The sequence below is a fragment of the Kogia breviceps genome, chromosome 9, assembly GCF_026419965.1.
Source record: "Kogia breviceps isolate mKogBre1 chromosome 9, mKogBre1 haplotype 1, whole genome shotgun sequence".
Taxonomy (NCBI): domain Eukaryota; kingdom Metazoa; phylum Chordata; class Mammalia; order Artiodactyla; family Physeteridae; genus Kogia; species Kogia breviceps.
The window spans coordinates 14,234,034-14,253,810 of NC_081318.1; the positions used below are offsets into that span (position 1 = coordinate 14,234,034).

A 19,777-nucleotide genomic window follows, 5' to 3' on the forward strand; every position below is an offset into this window, starting at 1 on the left:
CAGGCGTGATGAGGCCAGTTCCCAAGAGCACGGCCTGGGCCACGCACCCCAATAACTGGGCCGTGACCCAAGGCCACATGCTGGGCACAGAGCCATGTTCCTTCCGTTCCCTCCCCACTGACAGGAACTTTTCACTTGTTTCCTTGGAAGAAACGAGCCCACAGCATGTAAATGTCGTTGCATGGTGTCCTCTGCAGCTCAGAGCGGCCGGTTGAAGACAGGGGTTTTCTGTGACTCTCCTGGCAACGAGAGGTCCGTGCGTTTGCAGATCTGAGCTCGTGGCCGCCCCACCCCCGTTTCCCATGCCCCGTGACGCCACCCAGGCTGCTCTCTCTACATTAGTTCCGAGGAGAACTGGGGCATCCTTTTCTGCTCTCCCACGTGCCCTTTTCCTTCTCAGAAGACGGCTCCTTCTCCCTCCAGGTCCTCCCTGAGTCCACGTTCCCGCCTGTTGCCTGCTCTAGCTCCCACATCCCAGTTCCTAGCCCGGATTCCGAGTCCTGTGCAAGGCCCAGCCTCGCCCTCAGCACCCGTGTGAGCCCACAGTGTTCCCGGGATGCCTGCCCTGCTCTCCGCTGCACCCAGGCCCAGAACCCAGCCCTGTCTGGCTCCGGTGGTGGAGCCCAAGTGCCAGATTTGCCACAGCCAGAAATGGTTTCTTCCTCCAGAGACATTCGGACGTTGTATAATCTGGCACGTTATGCACTTGTCCATTTGACCTCCAAGGAAATTATGCGCCTCCTGGGGCCAGAGTCTGGTTCTTAGACCCTGTGGAAGGACCAGGGCTGATGCTATCAACCCACTTTACAGTGACCTGAAATGACCGGTCACCACTGGCGTCGTCTGGGGAGGTGACGCGGAGATAGAGACCCGGGTCTCAGCGTCCCACCAACCGTGTGACTCAGGTGAATCTCCTAACCTCCCTGACGTGCCATCTCCTTAGCTGGGCCAGGTGACGTAACACACCAGGGCCGTGGGCACCTTGAAGGTCTGTGAGAGTTCGCCCCACCGTACTTAGCCTCACGTAGCCCCTGCGAGCCTTGGGCATAGCGGAGACTGCAAATAGGTTACTATTTCTAACCATGCCCAGCCTTTCCTTTCTATCCTGCCTTTTCCTTCTTCTTCTCTTCCTCTACCTGTGTCCCCAAGGTTCTCCCCCCCTAATCTGGGTGGACACAACAGTGGTGGGATGTCTCCAGGCACCAAGGCACCACCATACGTAGACTCTGGGGACACAGTTAAGCGAGAGCTCGGTTCTTAGAAGGTTGCCAGTTATTTGCTTTGCTGCCCCTGCAAGAAATGTATTCATGTGTGGCTCTCAGTCTGGGGCCGTGAGGACCCAAATGAGGTTTCTGCTGGTGCTGACAGAAACAGTAAGGTTGAAGACTTTTCTCTGAAAATGAGCCATTAGAATTTTTTTTTCCAGCTTTTCCTGTTCATATTCTGTGTCATGGTTTGTATAGAAAGACCCATATCCTCATCTCGTTGCTTTACTTTACAAGCTCTCTGCAGCAGGTGATGTCAGACACCCGTGTGCTTATAACACTGCAGACGCTGTGGCTACCGCGCCGCCGCCCCCCCCCCCACCTTTGGGGAAGGTGCCGAAGCTCCTCTGGAAAGAGCATCTCTTAGGAACACACCCATTTGGACCAAAGTATCAGGAACACGAAGCCACCAAAGAAGTCAGCAGAAGTGCCGAGTGGGGCAGACCCTGTCAGAGGGGGGAGTTAACCGTGTGTATTTGCCTGGGCCTTTGGTTACGGTGGTGACCCGCATCGTCTGTGTTCCAGGAACTTTATGTGACCGTCATCATAACTCCGAGGGTAGCTCAGGCAGCGTTGTTGTCCCCGCCTCACCGTGCGGTCAGTGTCTTGTCAGGGGTCACCCACGAGTAGGTGACCAGCCCGACGAGTGCAACCTGCGTGTCCCACTCTGTCTAGGCCTTTCCTGCCCTGGGGGAGGGCCCCGGGCCAAGACACCTAGAACCACGTCGGATGCAGAGGCACAGCCTCTCGCTCCCGTGCGCAGGCCCGGGCCGCAGCGCAGGCCCAGGAATGTGTTTGGTCTGAGCAGGCTCCTGTGCGCCCTCCCGCCCTCCCCACCCTCGTACAGACTGGAGGCCTGTCCTCTGGAGGGGCCCGCGGAGCCATGATTCGTTTTCCCGTCACGTTGGGAGTCCGTGCTTGGTTCCGCACGGACACTGGGATTTGCATACTGCTTGGTTTTGTTTGTTGCTCCCACCCTGTCCGGGTGGTAGCGAAAGGTGGTGTCCTTAACTCGAAGAAACAGACGGCATCTACGCCCGCTCGCAAGTGAACGAGTCGGGGTGGGAGAGCCCACAGGGCAGGCGCGCGGCCACAGTGCGCATGCGCATCCTCCGGGGCGTGCTGCAGCCCCACACCTCGCCCCTCGGTGCGTTCGGGGACCGGTCAGCCTTGGCCCCGAGAGCTTACCCCCCAAAAATGTAAATAGGATGGATGCAGACAACGGCAGTGCCAGGTAGAGAGCAAGTTGATCTGTCAGCTCGCTGAAGTTCAAATGCTGCGGGCTTCTGCGCTGCGGAGGACCGTGCCCGGGCGTGGGGTGCAGGGGACCCGCACTCCAGGCCCTGCCCGGCCCTCGGACGGCAGAGTGTGCCCGGGTGTCACACTGACCTGCGCTGTGATGAAGCGTCCCTCCGCACAGAAATCTCACTTCTTGCTGTGGGAGGAAGGCACACGCAGCCTCGGAGCGGTGGAGGTGTGCAGGCACTGCAGGGGACGCGGGGAGGGACCTTGCACATACTCAAGTGACCCCTCCTTCCATCGAGCAAGCCTGGCTCGCCGCACTTAAATGCTTACAGTTTTGCCCGCACAGCGTGAGAATTGCTGGGTTTGTTTTGCCACAGAAATTGAACATTTCTAACGAAACACGACAACGTCGCCTTTCTTAGCAGGTGGGAGGGGGGTTCTTCTGCAGAAGATTTGCTCCCTGCAGCCCTTGGGAAATGAGGTAGGGCCCTGTGCTGGCGAGGCAGGTTGAGGCTCCCAGCTCTTCGTTTCCTTCTCAGGACACTTGCTGCCCAAGCTACCCTGAAGTAACAGAGCAGAGCACCCCTCAGTCCATAAGGCGGCCATTGGATGGAAGCCAGGGGTTATTGTGTTTCTTATTTATTATACCTGTCTTTCAGGGTCTTACTCAGGCTTCATTTCTCTATTCATCTTTCTTTGGCCACTTTGCTCTCCATGCATCTATCCCTTGTCTGCTATAAATTCTTGTTGCATTTAAAAATCTGTATTTTATGCTTCCTTGCATTTGATGGAACTTTTGGACTTAGATTTGTTTTGTAATTGTGTCCTGAGTGTTAGTCCTGGGCAACTAGCTAGATTGTAAATGTCCTGGGTGTCCGTTCTGGTGATTAACATATTCTCCATACTTGATGGGGGGGTGGGGGGGTGCTGAGGATTAGAGATTTCACAAGGGCTGTTAAAGGAAAGCTGTTACATAAATCCCCTAAGCCTGTCATGAGTTGCAAAGGTCAACATTAATAAAAAATCATTTCAGGAATTTTTTTTCATAAATTAGATATGCTTAAAAGAATTTTTTCAGGAACCTTCATACATTCCTGGTGGGTATGTAAAATGGTGCAGCCGCTGTGGGAAAGTTCGGCGGTTCCTCAAAATTTTAAATGTAAAATTACCAGATGATATTCACATTTCCACTCCAAAGGAATTAAAAACAGGTACTCAGACAAATACTTGTACATCCATAGCAGCGTTATTTACAATAGACTAAAGGTGTAAACCACCCAAATGTCCAGCAGTGGATGAATGTGGTATATCCCTATGACAGAATATTAGTCAGCTATGAAGAGGAAGGAACTTCCAACACACCCTACCACATGCGTGTACATCCAAAACACCGTGCTGAGTGCAAGGAGCCAGACACAAGAGGTCTCATGTTGTGTGATTCTTTTTATATGGACAGGACAGATAAACCCATAAAGGCATAATGCAGGTCGGTGGTTGACAGGGCAGGGAGGGGGGAGGAATGGGTAAAACTGCTGAAAGGGCAAAAGGTTTTTCTTTGGAGTGATAGAAATGTTTTGGAACTGGGTAGAAGTAGTGGTCACACAGTATCATAAATATACTAAATACCACAGAATGGTAAATTTTATGTTATGTGAATTTCACCTCCATACATTCTTTTTTAAAAAGGAAAAAAAAAAGTTTTCAGGCTAAAAAGTTGGAGTGGGGTGAGATTTTACTAGGAACTGAGATTTAGGCCCTTTTGGGTTTATTAGCACATGGGACCCAGCATTGTTAAAAATGCTAGCTTGAATATGAGTAACTTTGAGAACTGTATTTTTGCGGTAACTATGGGAGCTGATTTTAAAATCCTTACAAAAGCAGATTTTTTTAGGATCATTTATACTTTTCTGGTGCTAGGCTGAAACACTAAAGAACATTTTGTTTTGTTTTGTTTTGTCTTTTCCTTGACTTGGGAAGAAAAGGAACAGCTTTATCTTCACTCTCTTTGAGGGCCCCAGGCACCGAGTGCGCAAAAGTGGAGGTTGGTGCTGTTCTGAGGAACATATCTTACCTGCAGAGCAGGTGCATTGTGGACGGTGAGCCGGGGGTGGCTCTCGCTCTCTCCCTCTGTCTTATAAGGGAGACTAATCTTGGTCTTAAAAAAAAAAACCACCTTTGTTTCTGACATTTTTAGTATTCTTAAAGTATATGGTATTGCTGGTTTTAGAGCAGGCAAACCTGAAATAAAATTCTAGTTCTGCAACTTACTATGTCCTTGGGCAGGTTATTTAACCTTCCTAATCCCTACATTTGGGACAACAACACTGTTTTAGAAAAGTGTGAGGATTAAATGAAATCCACGCATACAAGGCCTGGCCCATGGAAATGCAGGGAAATGTCAACCTCTCTGGAGAAGAAAATGCTGAGAGTATGTCCCCTGGAGAGTGTGGACCCCAGGGAGATGCAAGTACTTCTCTTTCATGCTTGCCTCCCCCTGGCCCTTTCTGGCCTTCCTTACATCTGTGCCCGTTGGGTGTCACACCCTTTCTTGGCCCTGCCATTTAGAGGATGTACAAAGTACCTGGGTTTTGTTTTCACATTAACTGTCTTCCCTAATCAGTAAAGACTCTGCGTTTCACCCTCCTGCACCGCCGGATTGCCATGTAGATAATTAGATTTTATTCTCACAGGCCTTTAGGTGAAAAAGGAATTTGCATATTACCACATGTATATTTACATATTTGCTTTCTTCCCCCTACTCTCCATAAAACCAACCAAAGTTCCACAAGCATTATCTTATCGATGGCTTTCCAGGTACCTGCTCCTTGCCTTGGTGTCTGCTGGTCTGCAATGCACTTTCCCTTTCTGGCCAGTTCTCCCAGAACTGTCGTAAACATTCATAATATGTCTGCTCTTCTCCAAATCTTGACTTACAGCTTTTCATTCCCCCTTCATTCAGGAAACGTTTATTGGATACCTGTCATAAGCCAGGCAGTGTGCCACGATGAATCAGAAGTAGACCCCTCTCTCAAGGAGAACCCAGTAAGGAAAATTAGAAATCACTGTGATCAAAGCTAAGCTGTCTTAAGTGGGGTAAGATTTCATTAAACGCTATTTTTACAGCCATTTTACTCCCCAGTCATGCTTCCCCGTGATTTGGGGTGATTTGTCCAAACCATCTTTTATGGGGGATACTTAGTGACTGTTTGTACATCTCCCTTCCCTACAGTTTTCTCTTGAGTGTACGTTCTTTGTCCTCTTGGAAGTTTGTATTGGTTGTAACAAACTTTCCGTCCTGTAAATTGTCCAGTAGAACAGCTCTGATTTGTTCTGGTTCTTTGCTTTCCTCTGGCCCTCTTGGAAAACTTTCTAATGTCCTCAAGCTCAGCTAGATCCATTTCTGTGTCATGCGTACAGAAGTTTTCCTCCTGGTAGCACTGACGTCGGGTAACTGGGTTGACATCACCAGTCCCATTTCATGGATGGGGTGGCCCCAGGAGGTGGTGTGGTGGACCCCCGAAGGCCACCCAGCTGGCCGGTGATGAGAGGTGGCTTCCGACCTCTCGATGGCTGTGCGGTTGTATTTAGGCCTCACCCTTGGCTCTGGAGCTGCCCTCTGTGATGGCCCCTCTGATGACAAGGACCGCTGTTCCCGGAGAGCCGGCTGCCAGCAGCCTCCGCCTCTAATGCTAGAACGCACGTGGCTGCTGGTCCACCCGTGGGAGACAGTGTGAATCTTCATAAACGATATGTCACTCTTATTACTTTTTCCTTGGGTTTTCGTGGAGATAGTGTTGGTGAGGGAAGCCCATGCACTGAGCTGAAGACGGGCGTTTTGTTTTCTTGACAAAATGGCGAAGTCGCGGCCGGAGGGGGGGGGGCTTGTTGAGGAGCAGCTAGCCAGGAGAAGCTGGCTTATAAAATGGGGTGACCCTGGGAAGTTTTATGTTGTGACCGTCACCTGAGGCAGATAAGTACCATCGTTCAGCAGTTTTGCAGGGCATTTCTAATGTGGCTGCGGCAGCGTCTCGCCCCATAAGGGATTCGCAGGCACTTGCCCCGGTTGACGTGGGGCCATCGCCCTCCTCCCAGCCCTCCTCCCCCACCTTCCTCTGCTCATCAGCACCCTTCCACCAACTCCAAGCAGACACTGCCTCCCCCATCCCTCACGGTTCACCACCTTTCTCTGTTCTCGCGTGACCACAGACAGCCCTGGAATGTACAGCAGTGATCGGGCCGGCAGGTGACGGCAGTCTTGTCCAGACCGCTGAACCCTGGCCCGTGGCCCTTTGAGACTCAGGTAGACCAGGACGGTGTGCCCACGTGTCTCCAGAGGCAGGAGGTGGTCCTGCACTGGCAAAATGTGCCTCTGGGCCTGCCCCGGGGGAGGACACCCCGGGCAGCTCCGAGCCAAGTGTGGCTGGCATGTCACGGTCAGTCCACGTTGTCTCTGTGGTGGAGAGGAGGGCGTTGCTCGCTGGGCTGGGTGACAGACCTCACTCCTGCCCCACGTCTGGTGTCTGGTGGCACTGTGAGTGCACGTGCGTCTGGGCAGGACGAACTGTGTGAGAGCTGCGAGGGCACGGATTTTACTGAATACACCTCTTTCACGAGTCAGGAAGGTGAAGTGAATTTCTGCGAACTCGAAGTTAAATAGCCTATGTCAGCCAGGTCAAAAGAGAAACTTGAGAAACCCAAAGTACTCAGTTGTGCAGAACACCTAGACTTAACCATTCTTGATTATTTATTGAATAGGATAAAAAGTATGTTCCTGCTTTTTCAATTCCAGATTTTTTTTTCTCAGTCTAGAAAGAATTATTGCAAGGAAAGACTGCACTTGTAAAAAATAATAATAATTTATTTTATTATTTTTGGCTGCGTTGGGTCTTCGTTGGTGCACGCGGACCTTCTCTAGTTGTGGAGAGTGGGGGCTACTCTTCGTTGCGGTGCGCATGCTTATTGTGGTGGCTTCTCTTGTTGCGGAGCACGGGCTCTAGGCTCACGGTCTTCAGTAGTTGTGGCACACGGGCTCAGTAGTCGTGGCTCACGGGCTTAGTTGCTCCGCGGCACGTGGGATCTTCCCGGACCGGGGTTCGAACCTGTGTCTCCTGCACTGGCAGGCAGATTCTTAACCGCTGCGCCACCAGGGAAGCCCCAAGACTGCACTTTTTATGCACATAAAAGTTGCTTGTTTTTTGGTTGTATTATCACTCCTTTCATGTATTCAGTTTGCAGCAAGTATTCATTAAATGCTTACTGCACGCTGCATACTGTGTTTTCGTGCTCTAATCAATGTAGATTTTTTTCAGAAATGCTCACACGAGTCACACAGTACTGAAGACTAAAGAATATCCTGTGTGTATCAGTTTTCTAGGTGACTGAAACTTACCCATTTCAACACCATACTTAAAAATGTTTTCATTTTTCCGGACAAAAGTCTAACAAGAAGACATCAAAGCACCCGCTGCCATCTGATATGGAGTAGAAGACAAGGGGGGAAAGGCTCTGACATTTAATAAGCACCTGCTAAAGGCCAGGGGCCTACATTTAATTCTCATGCCAACCGTGATTATCCCCATTTAGTAGATGAGAAAATTGAGTTTCAGGAAACCAATGGCCAGTGTCACAAGGCTAGTAACTAGGGCTGCTGGGATTGGGACCAGAGCGTCAGACTCCCAAACACAGGTTCCTCCCACCAAAGGGTGCTCTCCCCCCAGCTGAACCTTTTCTGAATCCCTCAGGGCTTTCATTATGATGTGATGAAATGTGCTCAACTACAGAGATGCACTTATGTATTCTATGTAGATGTTTCATTCTCTTTGCTCCAGAGTTAAAAGGCTCGTGTTAGCTATATTCATTGAGTTCTTAAGATAATAACTAGAGCTGCCATTTATTAAGTGCCCATTATGTGCCGGGAACTTTACGTACATTATCTCTTTTCTGCACAACTCTTGCAGCTAGTTATTATCGCTGTTTTATAGATGAGGAAACAGGCTCAGAGAGGTTAAGAAAACTGCCCGTGATTGTGTAACCACTAAGCCATCGAGCCTCCCAGGGTTCAGTCATCTCTGCTCACTGCAGTCAGTGTGCCCTCCCCGCCTCCATTGTGATGTTCTAATCCGTTCATGACTGCAGAGTCAAGTAGCCACCTTGTTAAAGGTAATGAAAAAATACTGACACGGGAGCCAAAGGACCTGGATTCTGGCCTCAAGGCCAGACGTGTGACCTTGAGCAAGTCATTAACTCCTGGGATTTCGGAGCTGGAGGCCCATAGTTTCTGCTTCCCTGCCTGGGCCTTGGTCACAAATGTAGGGGGACTCTCTATGCTCCCCCCACACAGTGTGTGTACACTAGTTATGTTTGGTACAGGTGCACAGGACTGTTTTGATTTTTTTTTTGAGGCATACAGACGTTCTTGCGGTGCATGTATTGAAGAGCATTACTTGGCTGTCATAGCTTTCTGGCATTTTGTATTATGTCAGTTGGAAGATAGTAAGAAAAGTACAATTACTATCACGGGGCTCTTCCTGCCCCCCCCCCCATTTTGCAGAAAAGGACAGAGTTCTCCTTAATGTCTGGGGCCACGGTCCCCACCACGGGGAGAGTACCCGCCCTGTACCCCTTCGCAGGATTGCTCTGCATGTCCAGGATGTGGAACATTGAAGGGGGCACTGAGCCAGCCCCGTGGCCCTGCCCTTGCCCAGTGGCGTTTGTGTGAAGCAGGCTCTTAGGGAGGGCCTGACCCCCTCGCCATGCGGCGCACGCGAGCCTCCTGTGTGGACTCCAGGACACCTGTCTGTGGCACTCTGAGGCCTTTTGGAGTTCACTTCCAGTTTCTGGATTATGGCCTAAGTCGGCGTTGAAGCCAGATACATGAGCTCCAAATGTTACTACATTTACATATCTCAACTAAAAAGAAAATACTGTTTCAGATACTTTATGGTTAGAGATTGCATCAGACTGGCATATTGCTCTGGGCACTAGTTGTTTTTTTTTTTTTTAAGTAGATTTGATGCATGTCGGTACATTAAATACCTTTTACCTTTCTTAAGTTTTATTTTTGAATAAAGAATTTTCTGGAAACTTCTCTTTTATACAGCCTGGTTGTGATAGTTTCAGTACCTTCCCTGAAAGGAGAAATAAGTGTACCACATACATATTTCTATTCCAAAGAATATCTGGATTTCTTTCATAGGACACAGTTCTTAACTTCTTGCTTGTTTTTAAGTACTTTACAGAGCGCGATCTTGTGTACGATTCCCTTTACTCGTCAGAACAGCTCCGTTTCATTAACCCCACTTACACATGTGGAAGCGGAGAACCTACCTTGCCCCAGGACACAGAGCCAGAGAGGAGGGAGGCCAGCGGTCCCCAGCCCCAGCCTGCTCCCCGACACCCACGCTTTCATTTTAGTCCAGTTTCTCATGCATAAATTGTGTTCCATACAGTGGTGCCAGGTCAGAGTTTAAATGACTCCAAGCAACATATTACTGTGAGGGGAGAAAAAGATCTCTAAAGAGCAAGCCTCAATTACATTGGATATCTAGCGTGTTGTCTTATAAAAAGAGACCATTAAGTCCATTGGCACTCCCTCCGCAGACCTGGACGCTGAAGTTTGTTAATGATGATGGTAGAGGGCTCATCCGAGTGCTAAAGGACCAGCAACTGCCGTGTTGCTGGTTGCTCAATTGTATCAGCAGCGGTGCCAGATATTTGCACAATAGAAGCTATAGAACTGTAGGGGCTCTGCAGCTCACCCCATGTATAGCCAATACTGGACGGTGATAACAAGGAGGGGGGAGTGTGCTTTTGTCTAAAGAGAACCTTTCCCACAGAATCCCAGCTCTGAGGCACCAAAAGCCATCTGACGATTGTGTAATCCCACCTCCTTCAGCATAGGTCCCACTCAGCACATTTACGTCCAACACATACTAGATTTAGGTTTAGGGTTCAGGCCCCCGGCCGGGGGCTGAACAGGAGTAGCTGGAAGGCCTGCGTGGCCGAGTTTGGCCGGGATCAGACCCCAGGTTGGGAGGGGGCTCGGCATCCATCAAGGGCCCGAGCGAGTGTGGGGGACCGCAGGCAGCCCGGCTCCCCTGACGCCGTGTCCTGTGCTCATGGCACTAAACACAGGCAGGCGTTTGCACGATGATGTGGTCCCCGCTCCTTTAACCGGCCAACGTGTGCTCTGCGGTGCTCCAGAGGCCCGCCGGGCACGCCTCCTCCAAACGCTTGCCCTGCTGTCCCTTTGAAATCTGTCGTCTTTGCTGCTTCCTGTCCTCAGGTCCCTGACACTTGGGCCCCCGTGTGCCCCTGCGCCCCGTGCCGCCTTTGTCTCTGACCCCATCGGGGAAAGCTCTGTGTCTCTCAGGGTTACTGACTCATTTGTCCCGACCCTTTCCTCCTCCTCCTCTTTTTTTTTTTTTTTTTTTTTTTTTTTTTTTTTTTTTGCGGTATGCGGGCCTCTCACTGTTGTGGCCTCTCCCGTTGCGGAGCACAGGCTCCGGACGCACAGGCTCAGCGGCCATGGCTCACGGGCTTAGTTGCTCCGCGGCATGTGGGATCTTCCCGGACCAGGGCACGAACCCGTGTCTCCTGCATCGGCAGGCGGATTCTCAACCACTGCGCCACCAGGGAAGCCCCTCTCCTCCTCTTTTTTTGATCTCAAGTTAGGTACCTCTAGGCCCCAGTTAGTCTCTAGCAAAGTTCAAGCCATGACGTTGGAGTTCTGAGCCACGTGGTTCAGTGGAAGTCAGGCATCACCCTCAGAGCACCCTTGGAGCAGCGGGACGTGGGGGACGGGCAGGGTTGGGCAGGTTTGTAGGGGGAGAGCTCCGCTCTGGGCTCATTAGGTGGGAGCGTGTCTGAACAGCTCCCCTCTAGCAGGCAGAGTACTGGGCACCTTCAACAGTTCCGCGAATACATGTAAATGACGCTGTATGAAAATAATTTGGGACCGTTTCACAGGCAATATTCATTTTCATTCCGGAATGGATAATAGCAAGTTGATTCTTTCTCATAAGAGAAGACGTGACATAAATAACTTCAAGGTGATGCGCTTGTACTGGCTAAACCTTAATCATGAGAACTTCAGGGTTCTGTTTTGTGCATGAACTTCATTGTGGTGATTGGATTAGGCAGCCCCATTAAACACTAGCAAAATGGGGCCACTTCTCTGTGATTGCCTGGGCCCCACGTGGTCAGTGTTCTCCCGTAGCAGAGCAGGCCTCCCTGACAGAAGTCCCTTATCTCCCCAGTGCTCGGGGAGGAGACCGCAGGGTCCGCGGCTGCACCCACACCCTGGGCGGATTTGGTACTCGAAAGGCACCTCCCGGCTATAACAGGATGAATCTTTAGTTATTGCTCTGAGTCACCAACTGGCAATTACGTTTTTTTTCATTTTGAGAATTTCTCTTCATATGCCTTGCGAATACTGGGGCTTGGCTTGCTCTGATACCTGAAGACATGAACTTAATAAAACTACAAGTAAAAGTATAAGTATATTTTAATACACTGAAAGCTCCTGAACGTACCCTAAAGTCTTGTGTGTTAATGGTCCTTTTCACCAGCTTTTTTTTTTTCAGGTTCTATACTGGTAACGTTAAATATACACATAAGCAGAATTCGCCTTGTAGTGAACGTTAATATTTTTAAGTTGGTTCTGCGGGTGTGGGTTGGAGAGGAGGTAAGAAGAGGGAAAACGATTGTACATGGAAATTCATCTCTGATGTTCAAAAAAAATAGTAGTCAACGGAGACATACAAGTGATAGACAGATATTATCTCATACCACATTATTCAGGGAAACATTTGATGCCAAAATTGTAGGTTGTAGTAGAAAATAAGTAGAAGACCAGCCCTCTGAGATGTGTACCTGTAGCTGGGAGCAGACCCCCCCAGCATAGCCCTCGGAAGAGACCCCGACGGCAGCCGTCAGCTCCCACCTTCCGGTTCTTGACATCTGACCCAGACTCTAGAGGTGGGAGAGTAAGAAGCCAGTTCTCCCAGACCTTCCTGGGTCTTCCAGTCTCGGGCTGCCCTCCACTGCTTCTGACATTCAGAGGTCAGGTTATCCCTTACTCAGCACTCCCAGTTGGCAGCAGCGGCCAGAGAGGAGCCAGAGAGGGTGAATGTGGAGAAGTCTGCGGAACCTCTAGAGCCAGGAGAGCATCCGGAGGATGAGCGTCGTCCGTGCCAGACCCACACGGCCAAGGAGGAGCAAGACCTCCCCAGGCTGGGTCCGGTCAGGCTTCAGGGAGAGTGGGAGGGACACGGAGCGCGCAGGTGCGCACACGTGGGCGCTGGACTTGTCCCTGCGGGCCCAGGGGGACGTTTGTGTCCGTCTGCCAGCCTTGGCAGCACCTGGCAGTGGGTTGGGCTGACAGGAACCCGTGTTGCTGGAGAACAAGGCCAGACTTACCCCCGGGTGTGCTCAAACTCAGCTGTTCAGAGCATGGCTAGGAAGGGCCCTAGCTGGGTCCTTCTCAGAGATCTTTGCCTCTCTGTGGGAAATCTTGTTTCATATCGTATCTAGATTGTTCTCCCACCCACCCATCCATCCACCAGCCCCAAAACTGCCTCAGAATACTATTGAGCACAAAGCTGGGCTGTTTTGGCCAGAATTTTGTTTAGTTTGGAGCAGCAGGGGCTGATAACTAGACCCACTCCGTACTGCTTGATGTTTGCAAGTTTAGGAATCCAAGGAACTAGTACTTCCTCCCCAGTGCTGGCCTCCTTGTCCTGGCAAGGGTGCCCGGTGGCGGACCTGACACACGGAAGGGGGGATTGAGACAGAGCTTGGAGATAACTTAGCACCCACGCTCTTTGTTAAAATTAAAACCGAAATTCTTAAATAACGTCAGATGTGCTGTGTTCAGCACATTTGTCTGCTTTCTTCACCAATGTGCTCCGTATCCCAAGCACCCAACAACGCCTGGCACATTATAAAAATTCAATAAATATGTCGTCGAATGTTACAAATTAATTTATTTAAGTGGTAGGCATTTAGAGTTTTGAAAAATACATAAAATTCCATCGCTGACCACTTATCTTTAATCCTTATCATTGACAGCTTGATTAAACCCTAGATGAGTGGATATGCCTTTAGACACCCCCTCCATCTTCTGTGGAATGGCCCCAGGGCTTTGGATGTTCTGGCCTCAGAAGCAGTCTTAGGCAGCGGCTCCTTCCCCGCTCATCTACACGGAGCCCTGTTTCACCTCGTGATGGGTACCCGTGGCCTAGTAAAGGAATTGTTTCATAGGCCACATGGCCGTAGTTTGCTTTCCTACTGGAGAGGAGGGAAGAACTTTTCTCTTTATATCTTTATTGATTTTTTAATTTTAAACTTCCCACCCCAGCTGTTTAGTATCATCATCTGAGTTTTGTAAGAGCCAAAGTTGGGTTATAATTATTGATATTTCCTTTGCAGAGGCTGTAACTCAGGATCTGTTGCAAACTAGTCTCAAGAGGGCTGTTTGTTTGGATTTTGAAAGAACACATGTATTTTACTATAGAACATTATTTTTTTTAAGTGTTAACCAAAATGTCACATTTTTAAATAGAGGTAAACCTGAGTTTCTTTACGGTCACTCTTGATACTCACCAGGTTGCCATGCCCCAGCCTGCACCAGCTGGAGAACCAGGTGGAGCCCAGCCCAGGGCAGGTCCAGAGAAGATCTACCCTCATTCCTTAAAGTTTCCCAACCACTAACCTTGGCACTAATTCAGAAACAAGAATACTTTCTACTGAGGCCTTGAAATGATACTGTATCAGTGACATGGATGGTTGAAAATGTTTACAATGTTTACATATTTTAAAACATTTAAAAATAATCCTCGTGGGGCTTCCCTGGTGGCGCAGGGGTTGAGAATCCGCCTGCCGATGCAGGGGACACGGGTTCGTGCCCCGGTCTGGGAAGATCCCACATGCCGCGGAGCGGCTGGGCCCGTGAGCCATGGCCGCTGAGCCTGCGCGTCCGGAGCCTGTGCTCCACAACGGGAGAGGCCACAACAGTGAGGCCCGCATACCACAAAAAAAATAATAATAATAATAATAATAATCCTCGTGGACTTCCCCGGTGGCTCAGTGGTTAAGAATCCACCAGCCAATGCAGGGGACACGGGCTCGAGCCCTGATCCAGGAAGATCCCACATGCAGCGGAGCAAATAAGCCCGTGGGCCACAACTACTGAGCCTGCGCTCCACAACTACTGAAACCCGTGCGCCTACAACCTGTGCTCCGCAACAAGAGAATCCACTGTGATGAGAAGCCCGCGCACTGCAACAAAGAGTAGGCCCTCACTTGCCACAACTAGAGAAAGCCCACACGCAGCAAGGAAGACCCAATGCAGCCAAAAATAAATAAATTAATAAATTAATTTTTAAAATAATAATCATCTTTGTAGGGAATTCCCTGGCACTCCAGTGGATAGGACTCGGCACTTTCACTGCAGGGATCCCGGGTTCAATCCCTGGTCGGGAACTAAGAAGCCTGCAAGCCGTGCCGCACGGCCAAAAATAATAATAATAATATTCTTTGTGCACCCATGTTCATAGCAGTATAATTCACAATAGCCAAAAGGGGGAAACAACCCAAGTGTCCATAGACGGATGAATAGCCAAACAAAATGTGATATACGTATACAACGGAATATTATTCAGCCTTAAATAGGAAAGAAATTTTGACACGTGCTACAACATGGGTGAATCTTAAGGACATTACAGTAAGTGTAATAAGCCAGTCACAAAAGGACAAATATTGTATGATTCCTCTTTTATGAGGTACTCAGAGTAGCCAAATTCATACAGACAGAAAGAATGGTGGTTGCCAGGGACAGGGAGGAGGGGAGGGGGGGGTGTTATTGTTTAATGGGCACAGAGTTTCAGGTTTACAAGATGAAAGGAGCTCTGGACATGGATGGTGAAGGTGTTTGCACAACAGTGTGAAAGTAGTTAATGTCACTTGTGTGTACACTAAAAAATATACATACATACATGTTTGTGTGTGTGTGGATACATAGATAGATAGATAGATATCCGTCCTCAGATTCTGAGCCTATTAAATATTTCACAACCATTCTCTAAAGCGTCTACAACCTTCAAAATCACAGGAGGGAAAAAAAAATCTGTCTGTGTTTATTGTGAGCAGCCCAATAGAGTCCCATGTAGAAAGAAACCGAGGCCTCCAGCCAACAGCCAGAGAGTGACGGAGGCTTCCTGCCAATAGCCATGTAGGTGAGCTTAGAAGCAGATCATCTTAATTACAGCCTCATGAGACACCCTGAACCAAACCACACAGCTAAGCCGCTCCTGTATCTCTGACCTATGGAAACTATGAGATAATGACTGTTATCTTAAGCCACTGAGTTTTGTGGTGATTTGTCACCCTGCAACAGATAGCTAATGCAGTGTCTTACAGTATTTTTATCTCGATACGTGTAGCATATACGTGTATAGGAAACACCTGAGCGTGATGTGCTAATAGTCCAGACTCTGAGTTTGAAAGCCAGGCCCCCCTGGCTTTCACACAAACAGCAAGGTTTTGTTCATACTTAGCGAGTGACCTTACTGAAGGGATGGTGTGTGAGTGGTGAACATGCTTCGTCTCTAAGGGGGGAGGTTCATTCTCCATCCACCACCAGAAAGTCTCGTCCTGCTGCTGTGCTGCTCCCCTGAGGCCTGGACCTCTCCTCCCACCTGCTCCCCATCTGGGGCCTCTACTGTCCTGCAGATACAGATGGGGGACAGGGCCGGAGGGGTCTGAGGAGTCTTTGGAAAGCACGCAACTCAGAGAGGAGAACTGGGGCCGGTAGGCAGGCGCCTGGCTACAGTCGTCGGGCACCCTTCTGCCCCTTCCATCAGAAGAAGGAGGAACGTGGCTTCTCGGTGCAATACTTTGGGAAGGTTGCTGTCGACCCTGAGCCTAAGATTTACTTTTAGGTACATTTGAATCAGCCGTAGACATGCACGGAGCTTTCGCCGTGTACGAGCCAGGGTGCCAGTTGCAGCAGAGAGCACAGTTCGTGCTACCGAGGACCGTTCATGCCTGTGCGAGCCGAGGTTGAGCACATTCATTACTGCCCTGCCTCCCCAAAAGGACCCAGAGGAGGGTGGGTGATGAGGGAAAGCTTCCCGTCAGAGGTGGCATCCAAGCTGGGCCCTGAGGAACCAAGAACTGCCATCTCCGTCCTCGGTGCCTGGATAGAACCCTTCGTCCTGACCCTTTCCTGCACATACATGCTTATAGGTCTGGCTACCACTACTCAAGTGTGAGTTTCTTGAGGAAGCTCAGCTAGACATGCGTGTTATTTGGTGTCTCTGGTGCCAGGCACAATGCTTGACTTCCCGTAGGCCTCAGAGGATCTTTTTTTTTTTTTTTTTTTTTTTTTTTGCGGTACGCGGGCCTCTCACTGTTGTGGCCTCTCCCGTTGCGGAGCACAGGCTCCGGACGCGCAGGCTCAGCGGCCATGGTTCGCGGGCCCAGCCGCTCCGCGGCATGTGGGATCTTCCCAGACCAGGGCACGAACCCGTGTCTCCTGCATCGGCAGGCGGACTCTCAACCACTGCGCCACCAGGGAAGCCCCCTCAGAGGATCTTTATGAATGAATGAACAGATGAAAAAGTGAGTGAGTGAATGTACGTGGTGGTGATTGATGAGACTGGCAAGGTAACTTGGGCTGAATCATCAGGGCCTGGTGGGATGCCATGAATATTGAGCTAGTAATTGGCAGTCAGGAATGTTTTCCTTCTAGGGTAGAAGCAGTGGGGCCTGCGGGGGGCAGCACCGAGGAAAGTTGGAAGCCGGGGCCGTGGCCACATCGGTGCGTTACCATGAGCCCAGCATCACCCAGGGTCTGTACCAGAAGTGGCACAAGCTGTGGGCCAGCCACAGAGGTGGCAAATTAAGGGAAGGAACCGGACTTGAAGAATGCAGTTGTGATTCCTGGGCTAGAAAGAACAAAGCCCACTCAGGCCAAGCAGCTGTGGGCTGCTGCAACTCCCACTCCACAGGGAGGCTGTCCTGCCAGCGAGGCCCCGCGTCACTGGGCAGAGACCTATGGGGGGATTCTGGCTCGGAGAACTTGAGGCCTTCCACTCCCAGGAGCCGTGGGTGCTGCAGTGGACTCGGCTTGGCCAGCGGAGAGTCCAGGCTGCGTTCTGAGCCTTATCTTAAAGAAAACCTTTTGTCCCTGGGGGTACCGGGACATGTCATGTGAGAATCTTTAAATGCGCTTCCTGGTAGGGGCTGCGGCATCCTTAATTTTCATTTAGAGCAAACAGCTTAATTTGGGTTCACAGTAAATGTGACCTTTTTCCTACGTGGCATTTAGCAATCGCTGGAGATAATTTTCCATGGTCACCTCTTGATCGTTCGGGCTGACAGGAGGAGGAGATGGGAGGGTGGGTGGAGCACTGGGGCTCAGTGTGTAAAACGACAGATAATCCAGGCATGGGCTGTGGAAGTGGATTTGTGCTTCTGTTTATATAGAGGGGTTATACCTGGCGTTCTGAAAATTCACCACAAACTTCTGAAGTCAACTTTTAATAAGGACAACTCAGAAGGACCCCAAAAGCAGGGTTTCTTCCTCCCTCCTCCCCATTCGCCCCCATCCTGTCCCCGGTCCTCACGTCAGATAGCAGCGGGCTTGCGTTATCAAAACAAGCCACGAAAGAGAACGATTAAAAGCCAAAGTCCGAGAAAACATCGCACGTTTAGTTTTCAGGTTGGTTATGGGATGTGGCAGTAAAGACATTGGCCCAATTAAAACTTCAGAGGCCTGCATTTAATGGCCTCTCCTGTACGTTTATATTAGGAGAGGTGTGTTACCAGCTTTCCCGAAGTGCATAGTCTACCCGAAATAGAGATTGAAGAGTGGCTTTATCATATAGTGAGTCAACATCAGCCAAGAGAAGGATGAATATAGCATCATGATATTCTCCACGGGAAATTCACGAGCAGGTACCCCAGGACAGGGGGTGCTGTGTAACCCAGGGGCCCTGTGGTCTAAGCAGGGTCCCCGTGACAGGCGGGAGACACAGCCCATGGAAAACGGCCTTAAAAGGATACGCAGAGCCACCATCAGTGGCTGTCCTCTGAGCTTTATCAGGTGCCATGTTCTGAACCGGCAGGGCTGTGCCCTTCTGTCCTGGCTGGGAAGTTCAGCAAACACATTTAAACATACACATACCCATGGATGTGAGAAAGAATCTGTCTTCTGAAGACTCTTGGCCTGTCTTAACATCATGTTAAAAATGGTTTGCCACGTTTGAGGTATTCTTCAAGCCAGTTTTGGATACAGACTCTGATAATTCTGTTACTGGGGACATTCAGTACCCATGTCTGTCACGGTCTATACTTTTCAAAACAGCCCCTTGCCACCACAAAAGCCTTTCATAAAGCAGCGGCCCCAAAGCACCCAAGGCACCCTGTGAGGCAGGATTTTAAGTCAGCAACATAAACTCAATATTGGGTACCTGAGCCAGAGGCTGCTCCCTCCCAAGTGCCCCAGGTCAGGGCTCTCCTTCTGAAGGCCCCATGCCCACCAGAGCTGTTCAGGGCAGCAGCTAAGCTGGGGTGTAAATCAGGTTTCCAGCTGGGAGGAGGCTTCGTGGAGTCGGGTCCTTGGGAAGCAGTCTGTATCCAACACAAACAGTCCTGGGGCAGAGAGGACCTTCCCTGGGAGCTGCATCCAGAGTGGTTTGAAAATAGAAGACTTAAAGAGTCTTGGGGAGGGGGAGGGGTGTTTTTCAGAGATCAGTTTGCCTTAGAAAATTCTGTGTTCACCCTTGCTTTCCAGCCTTCATACCCTGTACACACGGTCCCTCGGCATCATCTGTAGAGAACTTTGCACCTCCAGGGTTCTGGCTTTGGGGACGGAGAGAGACTAATGTCTGTCTCAAAATGTTTCTTGATAAAGGTGTCCTAGGTGTTAAATATTTACTTTAAGTGGAAGGTTCTATTTCTGAGAGGTTAAAGAACAAATGTAATTTCATGCAGAGCCTTTTACTAGTCGGGGTATGAATGTCTTTAGGCTTTTTTTTTTTTTGTGGCTCTGCAGCAGCCAGCTAACAAAGTATATTCCTGAGATGAGCTGACAAGAGTGCAGAAATGAAGAAATAAACAAAAAGCCATGTTAATTTCAAGCTTCAGTAGGAATACAAAAAGGGCTTCCCTCGTAGCACAGTGGTTGAGAGTCAGCCTGCTGATGCAGGGGACACGGGTTCGTGCCCCGGTCCAGGAAGATCCCACATGACGCGGAGCGGCTG

General features: G+C 49.9%; 1 protein-coding gene across 23 annotated transcripts in view; it reads left to right on the top strand.

Annotated features, from left to right (window-relative positions):
- HIPK2 (homeodomain interacting protein kinase 2) overlaps positions 1-19,777 on the top strand; it is a 202,101-nt gene that overhangs the window by 79,995 nt on the left and 102,329 nt on the right. The window lies entirely within an intron of this gene.